General features: G+C 35.8%; 1 protein-coding gene across 3 annotated transcripts in view; it reads left to right on the top strand.

The window, feature by feature from the left end:
* The window catches only part of RAP1A (RAP1A, member of RAS oncogene family), a 73,697-nt gene that overhangs the window by 5,120 nt on the left and 50,167 nt on the right, over positions 1–18,410 (top strand). The window contains exon 1 of one of the 3 annotated variants that reach the window (XM_073809595.1): positions 3,043–3,129. The exons of the other annotated variants lie outside the window; for them this stretch is intronic. The gene's annotated coding sequence lies outside the window, so the exon portion shown is untranslated. Of the gene's footprint in view, positions 1–3,042; positions 3,130–18,410 lie in introns of those variants that run through there. 3 annotated transcript variants of the gene reach the window in all.

The following is an 18,410-nucleotide window of genomic DNA, read 5'->3' as shown; positions in this document are numbered from 1 at the left end:
ATTCTGTGTTTGGTTTCAGAATATATTTATATTAGGCCATATCTCATAAGGATAGGAATGTACTAAACACATAACTGATAAAAGACACTGTTGGATTAATTAAAACTTAAGTTGATTTACTTCAAATTCACAAGTATACATGTATACCTATAACACGCATGGTTGTTTGCGATGCTGTGTTATACTCACTCATTTTGGTTGTAAGAAATAACTTTGCTTAGGCTAGAACTGTGGCTTAGTTATCAATGACAAAAGTGTAAAGTTGGAGAGACACAAAGAACTGAGTACAACTGTTTCTTTGGACAAAGCCCAAATGCCGCTTGTAAGATTCTAAGTTAGTAGTAGTAAGAATTCTCTCTTATTGCAGACTGAACATTTCAGATCTGTCAGATGTGTGATCCGGAGAGTAAATTCATTCACTCTGTTTTCAGTGATATTTTTAAATTCATTTATAAATAGGATCATTCTGTTCTAGACATGTTGGCTGTTTTATAGGACATTAAGCAAGCAACCATAACTTAATTATTTTAGCAGCTGACATTTAACACTAATCTTTGGGTTTTATGTAGTTTTCAGTATCTATTCCAAATCATTGATGTCTTTTGAACTACCTTATTTATTCATTTATTTGGCTGAACCGGGTCTTAGTTGCGGCATGTGGGCTCTTTTAGTTGCAGTATGCAGGCTCTTAGTTGCGTCATGTGGGATCTAGTTCCCTGACCAGGGATTGAACCCGGACCCCCTGCATTGGGAGCTCACAGTCTTTTTTTTTTTTTTTTTTTTTTTTTTTTTCGGTACGCGGGCCTCTCACTGCTGTGGCCTCTCCCGTTGCGGAGCACAGGCTCCGGACGCGCAGGCTCAGCGGCCATGGCTCACGGGCCCAGCCGCTCCGCGGCATGCGGGATCCTCCCAGACCGGGGCACGAACCCGTGTCCCCTGCATCGGCAGGCGGGCTCTCAACCACTGCGCCACCAGGGAAGCCCGGGAGCTCACAGTCTTAACTACTGGACCACCAGGGAAGTTCCTGCACTACCTTTTTTTAAATTTATTTTTTAAATTATTTATTTTTGGCTGCATTGGGTCTTTGTTGCTGTGTGCAGGCTTTCTCTAGTTGTGGTGAGCGGGGGCTGCTCTTCGTTGCGGTGCGCGGGCTTCTCATTGCGGTGGCTTCTCTTGTTGCGGAGCACAGGCTCTAGGCGCGGGGGCTTCAGTAGCTGTGGCATGCGGGCTCAGCAGTTGTGGCTCGCGGCCTCTAGAGCGCAGGCTCAGTAGTTGTGGCGCATGGGCTTAGTTGCTCTGTGGCATGTGGGATCTTCCCGGACAAGGGCTCGAACCCATGTCCCCTGCATTGGCAGGCGGATTCTTAACCACTGTGCCACCAGGGAAGCCCCCTGAACTACCTTTTAAACTCTAGCTGTGAAAATATTGCATAACTTGATTATTAGATTTCAGATTCAGTCATTGAACAGAAGTTTGGGTGACCCAGTATTTGGCAGTTTGACAGAAACTGAGATGTGAGTCTGTAGTTTCTACTCTAAGTATATAGTCTATATATATAGTCTAGTAATTTATTTTGTTTCCCAGAACCTGACATATGTCTTTTAAATAAATGTTGTATTTTCATGGTTGAGTAAAAATAGAATGATACTCATTTTGTAAGTAAAAGCTATGTGATATTTTAATTCTCTCTTAGTTTCTGAACAACTGTTTCTGTGGTCTTATTTTCTAACAGCTTTTTAGTAGAAATTATCTCTGGGTGATAGGTTTATGGGTAATCTTCAACTTCTTTACATTTATGTTCTTTTCAAAATTTGCCACAATGGAACATGAATTAGTTTAAACAAGAAAAAAATGTTTTAAACAAGAAAAAAATGAAGAAAAAAATTAGAGCAAACCAGTTTCCCATTGGTTAAAGTGCAGTAAAATAAGAATTGCTTGCTCAACCACCTATTTTACTTCCGTCAAAGGTCTTTTCTTTCCTTTTTTTTTTTTTTTCCAAATTGCTTTTTCGCATATATGCCACATTGTAGGGAAGTTTTTTCCCGGTTCCGCTAACAGTTTTAATTCTATGTTTAATGTGAGAAGTTTTGGATTTTTTTTTCTTTTGAAGAACAGCTTAATATTTTTTCTACACTGATTAAAATCAACCTGTGCCACTAAAGTTAACTATCCAATAGAACAGAAACGTGCATATAGAGAAAATGCATTTGTGTGCGTTTTTAGTGAATGTTGTTGGTAGCTTGACAGCTTTATTTTCAAGTTCCTCCCAGACCTGTGATGTGCTTATAAGGCAACAACGGTATATTTAGTTAATTTGCAAAATGAGAATACTTTTTCTGGTTTTTCCATTTTGCATGTTTTGAGTTAGGATTAATTGGACATTTATTATTCTCAACAGGCATACGGTAAAACAGTTCGTTTAACTGTGGTGCTTTCTATTGGAGTATTGGCTGACTTTTAGATAGTGAGCCTTGTGCAGTTTCATGAGTACTACTGAGTTTTGGATGACATTCTTTACACAATCTGAAAGTACCCCTGAGCCTAATAGAAGCTGGAAACAAAACAAATTTGATGTTTTCTTTGCAGTAGGAAGTGTAGTTTCTAGTACAAGAAATATGCCCTTGTTAGGTTCAGGACCATTTTCAGGGGTTATAACTGTTTGAACATTTTTTTCTTGTTTAAACTAATTCATGCTGCATTGTGGCAAATTTTGAAAAGAACATAAATGTAAAGAGGAAATTGAAGATTACTCATAAACCTATCGCCCAGAGATAATTTCTACTAACATTTTAATGTACATTTTTCTAGTTCTTTCCTCACGTGTACAGATTCTTTTAATTTTTAAAAAAATTGGAATTATATTTCTATACATACAGTTTCGCTCCTACTTTTTTCTCTGAACAGGGTATTGTTCTCCTAGTGTGGGACCCTTAGGTTGATCTTTATAATACTACTCTTTTAGATAACACTGGGGCAAACATTTTTGTACATTTATCTTTGATTGCATCTCTGTTTTTTTTTTTTTCTTCCTTTAGGGTAGATTCCCAGAAGTGGGATAACTGGATCAGAGGGTGGTTACCCTGTGTATAAGAGTGTGTGTCTCACTGCACCTTCAATGGCATTGAGTAGGTCAGTTTTTACAATCTTTGCCAATTTGATAGATATCTGTTACAATTCTTGGGTGGTAATCACAAAATCCTCATATTATTAATAATCTGTAAAACCATCAGCGTGTATGATTATTAATTTGCAGTCGTCTTTGAAAAAGTTGGTTGGAATGATTTTCTTTGAAAATATTTTAGGTAAAAGTAATCTTTGTAACAAAAAAGATATTCCTTGACATTGCAAGTTGAGTATTGTTCTTATATTGGAAAGAAATAGCATTTTAGTCTTCTCTCTTTACTAAAATAACAAACATGAGAAAGCTTATTTTATAGTATGTAATAAGTAGAACTATAATGTAAAACTAAATTGTTTCAGATAGATGAGAGGGATAGTCACATGATTCAGACTTAAAAAAAACCACACAACTTAGTGTTTAGAGCAATGGCTGTAGAGTTAAGCAGCCTGTGTTCAAATCCTTGCTTTCCCACTTACTAAGTATATCATTTGAGGCAACTTACTGAGTGTACAATTTAAGGTAACCTACTAAATATATAATTTGATGTTTCTGAGCTTTGGGTTTCTCATCTTTAATAGGAGAATAAATAATAATACCTACTTTATAGGATTGTTGAGAGGATTAGAAATACTGTTTAAGACTACTGAGCACATAGTAGGCGTTTAATAAAAGCTGGCAGTTGTTGGGTTTGGAAGTTTTGGGCCAGTTTTGTAGGGTGGGGCAGGACATATCTTTCGTGTGTCCTTATTTACATAAATAAATGCAGAGATGCAAAGGGGCCTTGAGCAGTGGCAGCTGGAAGGGAGTGGTAGACATTCTTTGTGGTAGGAGTGGCATGAGCCAAGATAGAAAGTTCAGGACAAGTTGGAGGACAGGAGATTGATTTGACAGAAGCCTAGGCTTGTATAGTTAGAAAATAATGGCAATAAGGGCATAGAGATTGATTGGGACTAGACTTTGGAAGCCATTGAATGCTAGGTTGAGAAGTATAGGCTTTATGTGGGAGCACAAGAAGTTTTGATATGAGGAAAATGATCCGATCAGAGCATTCATCTTTTGGAAGATGAATCTAGCTACAGAGTACAGAATGAATTGAGGAAGAAAGAGACTGAAGATAAGGAGACTGGTTTAAACACATAGGTAAGGCAAGATCTGAGGGTTTAACGGAAAACAAGAGGGAAGGTTTTGGGGGGAGTTGCTAGGAGTCACTGTTGTGAAGATCTCTGGATCTTCAAGTATACCCAGTTTGGAGATGAAGTTCAAAAGAAAGAGTCTGAGTCTATTGAATAGGTCACATGGAATTAGGTAACCTCTGAGAGAAGATAAGACTCAGTGTGTACGCTTTGGTTGTTGCTACCTTTTTTAAAAAAATTGAAGGGTAAAAGATTCCTGTTTTTCATCAATAAAAATCATATGTTTATGCTATTTCTTTGACAAATGTATAGTCTCCTGTAGAAATTTACTTATCTAACATTTTGAGTTCTTAGCTAACAGGGAATCTCACTTTTAGACATTGTATTTCTGAAGGTATTATCTTAAAATACTTCACTATAAGGTGAAATTCTTCTCTGTGTGGTTTTTCCAGCTTTTGTGAATGCAACTGGACTTTAGAAACATCAGTTTTGTGAGCAGAAGTGATGAAAAGTGCAGTATAGACTTCTTGTTAAGCAGCTTAGCATGTTGAAGGCAGTAAAATATGGAGCAATAAAAAATAGGAAACTGAGGATGTGCTCTTTAGAAAAAATATCACTTTCAGTACTTCTCTCTTAATTTCTTAAGTTAAAATAAAATGAGTTAGCAAATGCCATTCTTAGTCATTCTGGTACTGGTTCTAGCTCCACGCTAATTGTACTTTCCACTTGGCTGAATAATATGTAAGCAAGTTAGCCTAAAGATTTATATTAATATTTCTTTTTGACTGATAAGTAAACTCACATGAGCTGTGAATTATCTGCTTACTGTCTTCCTTTTATGTTACCAGTTGAAAAAAGAAGCAACCCCCAATTTTTAAAAAATAAATACAGCTTTGTGACACATGTAAGGTGTTTGCATTTTTTAAACCATTGAGTTTTATACCTTTCTTAATGTTTCTTTTAGTTTTCAAATATTTTCTAAACTCAGAAATAAAGTCTTTATTATTAATTTTATTCACATCCCTCCCCTTTAAGAGTATCCTTGAAAATATTTTAAATTAATAAGCAAATGTAGCACATAGTATTGAGGACTGTATATGTGTTAATTTTTTTTACAAACACTGTTTTTTTAATGTGAAACTGCAAAAGCCAAATCTGGTCAACTGAGTGTTATTTCATTTACTAGAGACCTCAGATATTCAAAACAGGGATTTAATGTCTCAAACTATGAGATTCCAGTTAAGTCTATTTGAACTGATTTGAAGATATTCCTGTTGATCAACAGAAATCAGAACTACAATTCATTCCCTAGGACTGATGACTCTTAACCCTTCCCTCCTTCTCCCCAAGCATAGCTGAGAACAGAATCTTCCCTGATTTGGGCCATGCTGGCACTGTCACTATGATGTCAGATATAGCCTTCCCAGTCTGTACTTCTTACATTCTTCGAAGCCTACTTGCTTCTTGGCAGCAAAAATAAGTTATTAGATTGAGTGGCTAGCAGCTCATGGTATACTATTATAAGAAAATTCACAATTTTAAATGTCAGTTAGACCTCAATAAAGCTAAAATTAAAAAAAGAAAATTTATTCAATTTTTACATGAGGCGACATATGAGGTATGTGAAACATGAGTAGACTTCCATATTTTTCTATTCCAAAAGATTGAAATAAAAGAAAATAAAGCCCATTGGTTGAATAGATTATTGTGTACATTTTTCTTACTCTTTTTTCATTGAAAGAACATTTTTTCTTACTCCTTTTGAATAAGCAATTTTGAATGCTAAATGTAAGTTCTTGACTAAGAAATCAGTCCTTCCCCAAAATAATCTTAAGCAGTTTGGCTAGTTAGCCAACAAATATTTATTGAGTGATTATTGGTTACCTGGTGCTATTTTAGGAACTGAAGATAGGGCAGTGAATAGACTGCTCTCTGGAGTTCTTTATACCTGTGGGGTTTGGTGATTGTGGAGAGAAACAGTAAACAAACAAATAAGGGAACAGATAATTTCAGAGGTCACAAATGCTATGAAGAAGCTGTAACAGGAAGAAATGATAGTGATGGAAGGGTTTAGAATGAGTGTTGAGGAAAAATTCCCTGATGATATTAATCTGACACCTGAATGACAAAAAGCCAGACATGTGACAATCTGCAAGAAGAGTGAACCAGACAAGAGGGCCAGTTGGTGCAAAAGCCCTAAACTGGGAAGCAGCTAGTCATGATTGAGAAGGCCGTTGTGGTAAGCTGAGGGGAGACTGGTAGATGAAGTTAGCAAGGGACAGATCACAGAAGTCTATGGTGAAGGGTTTGGATTTTGTTCTTATAAATACAAAGGGAAGACGCAGGATATCACTACCTACCTTTATGGATAAATATGTGTAACTTTTGAATTTGAAGATGGTGTTACTAATGATACTGGCTTAAAACAAATCTGTAGGGTAACCAGTAGTTTTTCCAGACATAGAAAATCACCAATTTATGGTACATAAATTATGTTTTTCCAGGGGTCTGCAGAAATAAGAGTGAATTCTTTTTAGTATTGCAAAGAGCCTAATGAAAATTGTATGTTTGCTCTCAATAGATTTATACAGGTGAAATATTATGTATATTTGCTTTGACCAATAATTATATTGACTCAAATCTTTGAGGCTAATTACCACATTATCATTATCCTACATTGTGGTGATTTTGCAGGCTGTTAATGAAATAAAACATTGTGCTTACACCTCAGAAACCCAGCATTGAGTTTCATTAGTTTTTATGTCTGACAATTTGAGAGTTCTAATTAGCCATTATAACTGATTAATAAAATGTGAGTGCATTTGATACACAAAAGTCTTTAAAGACATGGAATCTGTGGAGAATAAAGGATTTTTCATAGTTAGGTTGAGAACCACAGATAAATGTCCCAATCTCTAGAGGGACTTATAGGGGAAAAGGAACTAGTATTTTTGGGGGGGAAGGTAAAACCCTTACATCACATTTCATCTGCACAGCAAATCTGTGAAATAGGTATAGTTCATTTTTTGTAGATGATGAAACCCAAGGTAATTATATAATTTATGAAAATTCACAAACTTTTTTTATTAAGTCTTTTTTTCTTTTATTTTTGGCTGTGCTGGGTCTTCGTTGCTGCTTATGGGCTTTCTCTTGTTGTGACGAGCAGGAGCTACTCTTTGTTGTGGTGCGCGGGCTTCTCATTGCGGTGGCTTCTCTTGTTGCAGAGCATGGGCTCTAGGTGCTCGGGCTTCGGTAGTTGCAACACACAGGCTCAGTAGTAGTGGCACGCAGGCCCTAGAGTGCACGGGCTTCAGTAGTTGTGGTGCACGGGTCCGGTAGTTGTGGTGCACGGGCTTAGTTGCTCTGCGGCGTGTGGGATCTTCCGGACGAGGGCTTGAACCTGTGTCCCCCGCGTTGGCAGGCGGATTCTTAATCACTGCACCACCAGGGAAGTCCACAGACTCTTAATTGTAGAGGTTAATGCTGACTGCAAACTTTTAGAGGAAAGGACTGCTGCAGTACAAAGCACAAAATAAATGATCAGTAAATATTTGTGTTTTGCTTGCATGCAAACATGAATGAATGAATGAGTGAATGAATGAATGAGTAGGTGAATGACGGAAGACTGCCTCTATCCCTCTAATCTTTTCTTCAGTGCAGCACACCCTTTTTCTTCTATTAGATGAGTCTCAAAAACTCTTCAGAAATAATTGACTTCACCTATCTTTTTTCTCTGCAAAATTCCTCCCCCCATGTAGCTTAAATTACTTAAAATAAATTACACAGTAAAAATTCTAAGGAGGGAAATAAAGACCAGAAACTCAGAAAGTATAATTTTCACTAAGATTTTAACTACCTGAGTAGTCCCTAATGTTTTCAGCTTTAAAAGAAATCTGCTTTAGACCCTTGCATTCACATTCGAGATATCATCTTCTTTTGGTTCTGCTTCTATCTCTTAAATTGTTTATAATTGTTTAAAAATTTACTGTAGATTTTTGAAGTAAGGTGGCGGAACAACAGTAATCAAAATGTTTATGCAGCCAACATTAGTTGTCCACGTAATCTCTTAACTGTTTCAGTGGGGGGGGGGGTGTTTATTTCTGTCTTCTATTAGTACACCGTAGTGTGTGATTTATTGTTCAGAAATTTGAACTGATAATTCCGGGGCATTTAATGGTTAGTAGGGTTAAAAACATACATAATGGGGATTTTTTTTCCTCGACTGATGTTAATACTCAGGCAGAATAGCAGTATGAGATCTGTCTAAACTTCATATTTATAGTTTCTAATCCTTCAAATGAATTAACATCTTTTTTTATATATAAATTTATTTATTAATTTTTTTTTTTTGGTTGAGTTGGGTCTTTGTTGCTGCACGCGGGCTTTCTCTAGTTGTGGCGAGTGGGGGCTACTCTTCATTGCAGTGTGCAGGCTTCTCATTGCGGTGGCTTCTCTTGTTGCGGAGCACAGGCTCTAGGCACACGGGCTTCAGTAGTTGTGGCGTGAGGGCTTCAGTAGTTGTGGCGCGAGGGCTTCAGTAGTTGTGGCTTGCAGGCTCTAGAGCACAGGCTCAGTAGTTGTGGCGCACGGGCTTAGTTGCTCTGCGGCATGTGGGATCTTCCCGGACCAGGGCTCGAACCAGTGTTACCTGCATTGGCAGGCAGATTCTTAACCACTGCACCACTAGGGAAGGCCCCAAATGAATTAATATCTTAATAAATTAAGTTTAGAGTACTTTTAAATGAATACTTAGTATGAATGGATACCTAAGAGATGAAAATAGATGCAGATAATCGAGAGATTGAAAGAAACTCTTTTAGTGGAAGGTTGCAAAAGGGAAGGGATTATAATACAGGATTTACCATAAGGAAATGGATGACACGTGGAAGTTGCTATGCTAGACTGTGAAAAGAAACTTATCTTCACCAAAAGAGAAATGAAATTGATGAAATGAGGGCTAAAAGGAGATAAATAACATTGAAGAGTAGAAAGAACACTTTAGGTTAGATATGGTGGCCTACAGGGACCTTCTGACAGGATATGATGAATCTCATCATTTGTGGCAGTATCACTACTTCATGAAGGATGGGATCTGTCTTGTTGATTTGTGTTCAAAGTACAATAAACCTAGACAGAATGAAGAGCGTTGTTTTTGTGAAGAAGGAACATGTTTTTAAATTTGTCTCTAGCTGTCTGAGACTAGGTTATAATATGATGGGTCTATAAAAGATAACTTCAGGTGATATTTGGTTCTTGGTATCCTCAAAGTGCTTTTTTTGTTTTTTGGGGTTTTGGGCTAGATTTCTGTATGACAGCTTTCAACTGCTCAACTGTTGTATGCTGCTGCTCTTTATTCTAATCATATAATCAGTTTAGTAATGACATACGTAACCCCCTGACATGAGATTTTCATGCTTCAGAAAATTGTTTTGCATATAAAGTACAAGTATCAATTTGCCCTGTTGATGTGTATATCTAAAAGTTGATGTAAGTGACACTTTTATAAATTTAATTATTTAAGAATATTAGATTAATTTAAGAAAAACCATGGGCAAGTCAGTTGGAAGGTGAATCTTAATGTCTTCAGACCCACCTTTATTTGTTTAAATCTTCAGATATTAGGTTATTTTGATGTTGTGTCTTTTACATCCAGATGATAAGTCTGGAACTTAAAAAAAAGTTCCTGTGCCTTTTGAATATTGAGTTTCACACTTGGGACAAACTCCATTGTAAGACATTCTTTTGAATTTTAAATAAATGTTTGGTAACTTCTCACTAGTAGTCAAATGTCATAATTTTTACTTTAAAATATGACAGCATTATAACTCAAGTACAGTTGAAACTATGGGTAGGAGGGTTTTAGGTGATGTAGTCATTCTCTTATTTCCATTATGCTTTAGACTTGTACTACTGTCATCAATAGAACAAGCTTGAGATTGTGTCACCACTCAGTGCTATCTGCTTGTGTGTGTATGTAAGCAGTAGGCCTTAATACTGGGTATAAAGAATCATTGCTTTGTGGTGTTCCAAACTGGCTCTGCTTAGGTTCAACGGTACTGGGTTGAGCTTGTGTCTATAGTGAATTGTCACATTTTTGATCTTTTGCAGCTATAACATTTCCATAACCATGTATTTAATGTCTTCTGTGTGTTGATGTGCTGAAGATGGACATGTGAAGTTTTTTAGTAGTACAAAGAGAATGCCTATTTAATCAGTAAAATTTTTCAATGATTTTTTTTTTAAAGCATTCAAATACTTGAAAAAGAGAGATGGCTCTATATGAAGGACCAACCATCCTCTCTCCACCTTGTGGTTAATTTTCACAGTATAAGAAACTATTTTAGTCCTGTAAGCCAAAATGTTTTGTAGAAAATCAATCATGTAATCGCTTTTGTCTGCACCATTTAAAGAAATGCTCTATTGTTAAGAGAGAAAAAGTTGATTAACAATGTTTATATAGTATGATTTCAATTCTTATTTTTTACAAGTTTCTATTCGTATGTAGAATATAGGCAAAAAGGAAACATCAGTAGGATCAAAGTTGTTATCGTGAAGTTGGGATTACAGGTGATTTTTATTTTCCTTTTTAAATTTAAACTTTTTTCTGAATCTTATACACTGTTCATATATATATTATAATTAGAAAATGAAGGTTCTAAGATGAGTTCATTATAGAATATGAAATTAAATTTAATAAAGCTTTTACAGATGAAGATTCTTTGGGGATAAAATGAGTTAAAGGCTTTACAGATGAATTAAACAAATGCATTCCTGAGATGGAATTATATATAATGACAAAATCTGTACTTTAAAACAAAAACAAGCAAAATTAAGTTCGTTTTCTTGGTGTAGCAAGTGAGAGAAATGGGAAAAGTGTACTATTGTTATGATGACTTGGAAAACTTCTGATTCTTCTAACTCAGGTTTGCCTCAGTTACATTCATTTGTATACTGTTTTATAGATAATTGTTTAATTACAAGATATAAATGTATTTATATAAATGATATGCCAAATCTCACATTGAATATTTGGTTATTTGATACTGTATTTGTGGTCAGCAGACAAAACACTATGAAAGTTTGTATATAGTATCTACCAGCTGTTACTTCACCTCTTTATTTCCCAGTTGTTTTCATCTGTAAAATGGAAAAAGACATGTTTGAGGATTGAATAAGTATGCCTGGCGTACAAAAAGCACTTAAATATCACTGCTGCCGCTATTATTACTACCACCAAAAGTTGGCATCGATGTCTATAAGAAACTGGAGAAGATCACTAGGAACTGAAGCAACGTCTTAATCCTTTGTATCCATTTTGACTAACCCAGTGTATTCTCTTTTAGATAAGTGGGACTACTACCTGTACACTTAGGTAGATTCATTATTTATGTACACAGTAAATCTTGGCATTTGTGGTTTAACATTTTAAACCCAGAGTCTTTAACATGGGAGGTTTGTAATTTGGGGTAGGCAGAATTTTGAATCTTGCATATTTCAAGGCTGACATGACAAACACGTTTATTAACTAGCAAATTGAATGTAGCTGACAGCATCCCAGTTATTATTACCTAACAGTGACTTTTCTTCCCTACTTGTTTAATTTTCATCATGGGATTAAAAACTTGTGTTTCTTCGTGAATGATGCCTTGAGAAGGCCAGTAGTTAATACTGGATTTTGCAGATATAACTGAAGTGAGTTTATTTTAGTGGCAAAATTTATGAATTTTGCTTATTTCTTTTATATTCTTCACAGTGCCTTGTACCCAGTAGAAATAATGGATAATAGGGTGTGTTTGATAGTTTGTGAAGAAATTTGAATCTCCAGGTTCCTTAAAGGAAAGGGAGGAGGTTAGCAGGAATTCCTAGATTTCCGGGCTTTTAGGTTATTTTTATTTTTATCACTTAAGTACATAATTTAAAAAGTTTCTTAGACCAGATTAAAATATATATCTGTCTGGATTTCATATTTCCATGGAGTGGTATGATGATATAAGTGTGCCTCATTTAATAAAAGCTACTAATCCCATCCATAGATATGTTGATTTTATTATCTGCAGTAGGACCAAGGAATCTGTAGTTAACTCTGCCAGTGGATCCCAGATAATTCTGACGCAGTACTTTTTCAATTTCTTACTCTATGTTTTCATTTTAGTATTATTGTTTTTAAATCTGTATTGTATTTTTAAAGCCTTAGGACTATAGGAATAAACTTTATATTTAATAATGAAAATTAATGTTATGTCTTAACTTTAAGTAGTTCAGTGTGCATATATTACTTATTCAGACCCAAGTAATACCAAGTTCATTGTAGAAAAAATGAGAGTACCAATGAGGCAGTGTTTCTCAGCCTTTTTATTATTATCACTTGCTCCCCTCACTCCAGTCTTTATATATATATTTTTCTAATCGTCCCCCAATGAAATTTTAATACCACAGGTATTATCCTGTATATTTGTTTATTTATTGTACATTAATCTGTGCTTTGTACACTAAAAGAGTTAAGATTTTTTTTACCTCCTTAGGAGCAATATTGCCCCTGTTGAGAATGAATACAATAAGCTAAAAGAAAAATCACTCTTAGTTTTACCTCCCAGTCTGTTAACATTTTGGTATACTTCTTGCCCAGTGGTTTTCAATGCATATCTATTTTCCTTCAGAAAATGAGATTGGATGCATAATAGTTCATGCCCCCTTTAAAAAAAATATTGTGAAAATGAATATATTTTATATTATATCTAATGGATAAATAATAATAGGTGTATTCTGTTATGTGAATTTGCAGTCACTTTTAAAAATTATTCCCTATAGTTTTCAATTTTTTTTTTTTTTGGTTGCACCAGGTCTTAGTTGCGACAGGTGGGCTCCTTAGTTAAGGCTCGAGGGCTCCTTAGTTGTGGCACATGGGCTCCTTAGTTGCGGCATGTGGGATCTAGTTCCCTGGCCAGGGATCGAACCTGGGCCCCCTGCATCTGGAGCGCAGTCTTAACCACTGTGCCACCAGGGAAGTCCCTCAATTTTTTATTATAAAAGCTCTGCTATGAATATCATTGTAATTGAATTTTTCCAGGCATTCTAAATTATTTCCTTAGGATGAATTCCAAGAAGCAGAATTATTTTATTCTGTATATCTTAATATTTCGATATGTATAAATTATTGAAAGTCCTTTTCCCCAAGGACAACCACTATTAATGTGAATATTTGTCCAGCGTTTTCCTGTGTATATTCTAACATAAGTAGTTTTATAAACCTGTATCTATGTTTTTTTTTAATTTATTTTATTTTTAAAGATGTATTTATTTTTGGCTGCACCATACCATGTTTGGGATCCTAGTTCCCCCACCAGGGATTGAACCCGTGCCCCCTGCATTGGAAGCATAGAGTCCCAACACTAGACCACCAGGGAAGTCCCTATCTATCTTTTAAAAAAGAATAATAGACTGAACTTTAACTATGGCAAATTGCTTTTTTGCCCAAGGCATTTTGGTCGTCTTTTCATATCACTATATGTAATTTAACCCATTTCTTTTTAGCAGTGTTCTACTGAACTGAGGTACATTCATCCATTCTTTTACTGGAGGGCCTTTTGTTTCCTGGGTTTTTTTTCTTTTTGTTTTTGGCATACATCTTTGTTTGCTTGTGTTTTTCTGTATCATAAATTCCCATTTATGGTGGAATTGCCGGGTCATTTAAGAATTGAAATTGCATTATATGCTTGAGTCTCTTTTTAGGCTTTCACTTCTTTTTCATTCCTTTACATGCCTGCTCTGATGTTGGTACTAGATTTTCATGACTGTACTTTATAGTGTTGTACTTTTATATCTGGAAATATAAAAAGTTCTGTTAAGTAGGCAGATGTGCTTTTGTATATTTTTCAGATTACAAGTTACAGTTTAAGTTTGGCTAGATTTTGTTTCTTTGTTTTTTTAAGACACAAGTATTGATATATGTATTTTAACTAGATTGGAATAATACAAATTTTTGAGGATTGACATTTTTAGGCTTGAGAACTTTTAGTGCCTGGCAGTAATTCAGAACTCTAAAAGTACCTCTGAGTTGCAAAGTAGACAAACAAGTTGTTGAGCTGTGAGTTCTATGGAAATACTTGGAACCAGAACATTTCTGTCCAGTATGCCTTTTAATCTTTGGTTTTTTGATTGAAGTATCTTGAATATATACTCTTTGCTATCTAACTTTTATTCCTTTTAAAAGGAGATATATTCTCTCTCTCTTTGTACATTTTTGGTAATGTACTTATTTTAGATATCTCATGTTTTTTCTGCTTATTTTTACAGAGTTCCTTTATATTATTGTCTTCAGAGTTATTCATACATTTTTCTGAGGTTTAGAGTTCATAAAGTTCAAAATATGTGAGAATAGATCTATTAAACGTTGCAGAAGAATTATGCTTTGGTTTTCTTTTTTTAAATAAATTTATTTTATTTATTTATTTTTGGCTGCGTTGGGTCTTTGTTGCTGCGCGCGGGCTTTCTTTAGTTGCGGCAGGTGGGGGCTACTCTTCCTTGTGGCGCGTGGGCTTCTCATTGCGATGGCTTCTCTTATTGTGGAGCATGGGCTCTAGGCATGCAGGCTTCAGTAGTTGTGGCACGCAGGCTCAGTAGTTGTGGTGCACGGGCTTAGTTGCTCCGCAGCATGTGAGATCTTTCCGTACCAGGGCTTGAACCCGTGTCCCCTGCATTGGCAGGCAGATTCTTAACCACTGTGCCACCAGGGAAGCCCCTATGCTTTGGTTTTCAAAGTAGAAGTGTTTTTAGGCTTTTTTTTTTCTTTTGCGGTACGTGGGCCTCTCACTGCTGTGGCCTCTCCCGTTGCGGAGCACAGGCTCCAGATGCACAGGTTCAGCGGCCATGGCTCACGGGCCCAGCCACTCCGCGGCATGTGGGATCCTCCTGGACCAGGGCACAAACCCGTGTCCCCTGCATCGGCAGGCGGACTCTCAACCACTGCACCACCAGGGAAGCCCCTAGGCTTTTTTTTTAAGGCACTAATTTTTTTCTGAGACAGTTTCTCCTTTAAATTTAAACTTAACTGCTCACACCATTACTAAAATCTTTAAATGTTTATTCTGACCCTACTTACTATGACTCTATCTATGACCTAACTTTTTTCTTAAGACACTTTTGTTTTTAATTTTATTTATGTATTTATTTATTTGTTTTTGGCTGTACCGCATGGCTTGTGAGATCTTAGTTCCTGGACCAGGGATTGAACCCGTGCCCTTGGCAGTGAAAGCGTGGGGTCTAACCACTGGATCGCCAGGGAACTCCCTAAGACACACTTTTGAGTGAGACTTTCAAATGCTCTTAGTGTTCTGGAAGACTTAATTTACCTCTGTAATGAAAAATCTCTCCTGAGAGTACTATGTTCACCCAGATTAAAAACTAATCATAATAAATAGAATAAATGATACTCAGTACCTAGGCAATTCGGATAGGACTGTTTTCTACGAGTAGACTCTCTTGGAGTTGAGTTGTTACCACAGCTAGCTTAGGCTCATTACAGAGGCTCACATTGCTTTGGGTCATGGTTCTTCATCTAGCCAAGTGAAAAACCAACCATCTTCCCTTGTGGTATGGTCTTTCTTGCGAGTTATGTTTAAAAAATTGACATCTCAAATGTGATTTTTGTCTCTTGAGGCTTACCGTTTAACCAGGTTTGAGATTTTATTCTTTGGTGCAAACTTTAACTTAAACACTTTGTTAATGTACACGAAGCTGAATCTTTTACTCAGACTCACAGTAGCAAGCAAATGACAAGCCATGCTTGAGCATTAACTCACTATGACTTTACACATTTGCCCGAGCTTGTGTGATTGCTTGGATACTGTCTTAACCACCCCCATTGCCTACTTTCTTTTCTGAAGCCTGAAGCCATATTAAAAACTTCAGATTCATTTAAATGAATTGTCCATACAAGGAGGATATTTGATTTTAGCTAAACATAATGTGAGATCATTATAAATGATGATAAAAATTAGAATGTATAATAGACATTTGTGTTTGTAAAACTTTGAAATATTTCCATTTTATTTTTTATTATTTAAAATATTTCCCCTCATGTTTAAGTATTTTGATAGATTAGTACCAGTAAAACTTCAGTTAGTAATAGTCATCTGGTAGAAAAGATTCTTTAATAGATTTGTTAGAATATACATCTCTGCTGCACATAAAGGTTGGGGAGATTTTATGTCTTGCGCTCTGACAAAAAGTAAACTGCTTTCTAGGAAGGTATCAAGTAATTTTTACTAGCTTTTTACGTAATTATTTTGGTATTCAAAGTATAATTAAAGTAATCCTTGAACATCCTTTTAGCCATACTGTTTTTAAAAAATTATTTTTAATTAAACAAGTAATACATTATAAAAAGAAATACAAGTGACAAAAATACAGATTGAGTAAAAAATACAGATAAGGCAAAAATAATAGTTATCATTCGCTATGTATCTTACAGAAATTTCTTGTGTAAACATGTATACATGTATATGTAAAAATATTTAGTTTTGTTTTTATACCTGCTTTTTTTTTTTTTAAGTTTTTAGATGTAGAGTTGAGACATGAAGACTAGAAATGCACTTTACTAGCATGCTGTGGTACTAAATGAAAATTCCATTCTTGGAAGATAAGTTTGTCAAGTTTCCCCATCTCTACCTTTGCCCCTCCCCTCACCTGTATTCTTTTCTTTTCATCACACTCTCCTTGAAAGGAGAGGAATATACTGTGGTAGGTCTCAACCCAGGATTGGCTGTATATTAGAATTAACTGAGGAGTTTTAAGAAATATCCACATCACAGCTCCACCATCCAGATTCTTATTTAATTGATCATGATGAGGCAAGACATGTGGAAGGAGAACATGCTGTATCTTAGCCTTCATATTGAAGCTTGCCTGAGCTTCTGAGTTCAAGTATGGTTTGGGGGAGGCACTGACTGAATCCAGTGGGGCATCTTCCTGAGTTTCCTGTCTTCAAGCAGGAAGATAGGCAAAGGTCTTTGTCATCCCTCAAGTTCTCTGAGGAATACACTGCCACAAACTTCTTCATTTATTCCATTGTTTGTTCATCTACAAAGCTTGTAATACTTTAAGGAAAATCAACATCATTAATGCTGTGCAGATTAGATAGACAAGAAGATGAGTGATAAAGCAGTATGATGTTGTGGTTAACCACACAGATGCTAGAGGCAAACAGCCTGGGTTGTAATCCTGGTTCTGTCATTTATGTCTGTTGCACTTGGGCAGGTTTGTTTTAGCCTCTCTGCCTCATCTATAAAATCAAGATAATGGTCTCCACCTCATAAGAGTGTTGTAAGGATTAAAAATATTAATATGTGTAAAGTGCTCCAAACAGTGTTTTGTACATACATGGTGAGGATTCAAAGAATAATAGCTACAATTAATTTATTCCTTTTCTTGTATCCTCCTTTCTAACATTTCCTCCCTTTTGTTACCCATTCCTCCTGAAGATAGGTTAATGCTTTTCTTTGATAAACTAGATTGGGGTCAGCAAACTTTTCTCTAAAGAGACAGATGATAAATATTTTAGGTTTTTAGGGTCATGTTGTCTGTGTTGCAATATTCAGTTCTACTGTTGTAGGGCAAAATCAGCCATAGACCATATGTAAACAGATGTGCATGGCTGTGTCCACTTTATTTATGAGCACTGAAATTTGAATTTCATATAATTTTCACATATCACAAAGTATTGTTTTTCTTTTGATTTAAAAAAATTATTTAAGAATTTGAAAAACATTCTTAGTTTATAGGCCACACAAAAACAGGCAGTGGACTGGATTTGGCCTATGGGTCATAGTTTCCTGATCCCTGAACTAGAGTAAAGGAACCTGAACATTCTGACAGCTGTTTTAGACACCCTTTCTTTCTTAAGGATGCCATCATTCTTTAATTTCCCTGTACTTTGGAGGAATCTAGAAAATTAGTTTTATTGCCAGTAGGTTTAGAATTTAAAAATTCTACTCACAGCTTTGATCTTAAACTATTAGCGCATGTGTCAAACAGTGAAATCTTTGTGGACTCTCTTTCTCAAACAGTGACATATATAACTGTACTGGGCTTTCTTTGGTTGCAAGCAACAGAAACAGACTTTGTCTTGTTCTCAGCACCAGTATACAGCAGATGTTTGT

Source organism: Tursiops truncatus, chromosome 1 (genome assembly GCF_011762595.2).
Source record: "Tursiops truncatus isolate mTurTru1 chromosome 1, mTurTru1.mat.Y, whole genome shotgun sequence".
Classification (NCBI taxonomy): Eukaryota; Metazoa; Chordata; class Mammalia; order Artiodactyla; family Delphinidae; genus Tursiops; species Tursiops truncatus.
This window is presented reverse-complemented; position numbering and strand designations above follow the sequence as displayed.